Below are 2,945 nucleotides of genomic sequence, written 5' to 3'. Positions count from 1 at the left end.
TCTGAGCACGATTACTATTCCCCTTGGGAGATGCCTAGCCCAAGTTTGACACCGATGTGCGCTTCTTCTGCCAATTCAAGTATATCATTAGAAGATTTGGGTAGGGAACTTTCTAACATCTCTTATAAGTTTGTGCAGGAATCCTCATTTGGTCAACAAGAATTCTCGAGAACCGTTCAGAGCTTCCCATCGTTTATACCACTGAGGTTGAGTTCGTGGAGGAATTTTACCCTTTCAACAGTGATGAAGAAAATATGTTTATTCCCCACCATGTCAGGAACAAGTCAATGAGGTAAAGTGTGAGCCCGTGCTTCATCTCGAGGAGTCTTAGGTAAAAGATTTAGAGGCTTCCAAGCCTCGATATGTTCTTTTACCTGGCATCTTATATATATATATATATATATATATATATATATATATATTTATTATTACTCATCTTTTTCTTATGAGTAAGAGTTAGTTGTTGAGTTTTTTCTTTATTTCGATTTTTTAGGGTTGCTTGAGTCTTTTGATTCTTTCTTTTTCACTTTTCTACCACAAATTGAAAAAACTAAATTTGACCTGTCCGGTTCTTTTCAAAACATGGGAACCCTTATAATCTTACCGGGCTATATTGACTCATCTAAGAAGGGATTAGAGAAATATGATAATTTCTTTGTACCTTGACAGGGGTCAGGTCACGTGGAGCAACCCACATTAAAAATTTGCGCTTTTTAGAGGCAATCAGGTGACAAATTCTAATTACTTTCTAAGAGTAGAATTTAAACTAATTTTATTTTGTGTATAGTTTTCTTTTTTTTTTCCCCCTTTGTTTTTCTTTTTTTGTAGGTCTTTACAAAACCCTAAAAAGAAAGAAAACCAAATTGAAGAGAGCGGTAATCCAACCATCACCCCGTGCATGAGAACTGAAGTTTTCTGTTCCATTGTACTTTTTAATTAGAGCTTTACTTAGTATACATTGGGGACAATGTATCATTTTAAGTTGGGGGTGGGGTACCTGTTGGGTAATTTAGTTTTAGTTTTGATCTGATTTAAGGTCTTTGAGTGATGTGCTCGGACAATGTTGTGTGCTTGAATGTTTGTCTACTTTGTTACTTAGTTTGTTATGATAAATAGTGCATGGCACACTCTGATTGTGATAAAATTTGCATGAAAGAATGTCAAGAGAGCACAATCATGATTTTTAGTCAATTAAAATTTTTTTTTCTTATTTCTCATGCATCTTTAAGTCATTGTTCTTGTGAAATTAAAGTCTGGCATGCTTAGAATTGTATTATCAGGTTTATATTTCTGTTGTCACCCCAAAAGGTCCACCTTTAACCTTACTTGTTTTAGAGCAAAACTAGACAAAATGGATAATAATGGTCCTAGTGTGTGAATAAAAAAATATAGACCATACAAGAAAATTAGTTGCTTGAAAAATTTAAAAAAAAATTATAAAAAATGAGGCAAAAGCTAGCATGCAAAAAAAAAAAAAAAAAAAAAAAAAAAAAAAAGAAGAAAGAAAGAAAAAAAGAAGAGTTATGTGTGTGCATGGGTAGAGGTGAAAGGAGCTACCTTCACCGTGTCTAGTTAGGACTCCGTGAGAAAAGAGTGGTTAGGTTCCCGATGATTGAGTGTGAAAGCTAGCCCTCTAGGTAAAAGAAATGTCTTTTAAAATTTGTGTGTGTGAGTTTAAGCACCCTTGTCTTAGTGTTGCCTTTTGTTTGCGAGTTTGGTATGATCAAGGTCGATAACTGAACCAGAGTAGAGGAAAAGCGGATTGAGGACCTTATGAAACCTTTCCGGGTCGTGCAAGCTTAACTAACAAGGCTTTAGGCTCACTCATGCATGAATAGATTTAGAATCATTCTTAAAAATGCGCTTCATTGATTGATTGTAATTGAATTTCATTATTGATTGCAAAATTTCATCCTTTTTTACTGTTGAGACTAGAGTAACAACTAAGCACAATTTTAGAGCAAGCATGATATTTTTTTAATAATTTTTTCTTAAGTGTGTTTCTACCTTGCTTGGGATGAGCAAGAATTAAGTTGGAGGTGTTTGATAGCTCCCAAAAAGAGTTATAATTCCTAGCTTAACTCAAGCTCGTTAGTAGATTTTTAATGTTAATTATCCTATTTTGTAGGTATCGAGCAACCAAGAGGTAGAACTGAGTGTTTGGAGCCAAATATGGTTAATTTGAAGTAATTTAGAGACAATTTGAGCACCTGGGCTTCAAAGGAGATGAAATGACCATAATGCCCCTAAGATGAACGTCGCGATGCTCATCAATTGCTTAGCCCGACACTAATCCAACGCTGAAAGGCAAATTGCTGATGTGTAGGGTAGCGTTGTAATGCTGTCGAACTTTTGACGGTAATTCCCAGCATTCGCGTGCACACAAGCCAGCGTCACACTGCTCCTTAAGCGCTTGAGGCCATTTTCTTAATAGTGTCGCGACGCTATCCTCAACGTTGCGATACTGCACTGTAGTATAAATATTTCTTTTCGAATTAGGTAAAAAGGAAGAGGAAAGTTAGGCCGTTTTAGGGAGCACGCTGCTCGATTTTGGCCATTCCAAGCCAAAAATCATGAGATTTCCTTTATTTTGAGTTGTAATTGTATATCTTGGCATCATGAATCGGATTTGATGAACAATTGAAGGCCATGACGTCGGTTTTTTAGTTTTGTAGTATTTTCTTGAATTCTTTGAGGTTTGCTATGAATTTTTCTTGGACGTTTTCTATTTCTTTATGATTTCCTTTCTTTTATTCAATTTTCTAGAACAAGCATATAGGATTGATGAACTAACGACTCAAATTTCTTGAATGTTTTTCTTTGCTATCTGTGTTTTTTATGTTCGTAATTGCATTGAAAGCATGCTCAATTCAGTAGCAATATGTTTTAGTTTGAATTATTGCATGTTTTATAGGTTATCTAGGATCACTTAATTGATAACAAAA

Source organism: Benincasa hispida, chromosome 8, assembly GCF_027475165.1.
Source record: "Benincasa hispida cultivar pf3 chromosome 8, pf3_genome.v1.1, whole genome shotgun sequence".
Taxonomy (NCBI): domain Eukaryota; kingdom Viridiplantae; phylum Streptophyta; class Magnoliopsida; order Cucurbitales; family Cucurbitaceae; genus Benincasa; species Benincasa hispida.
Note: the sequence above shows the minus strand (reverse complement) of the source record.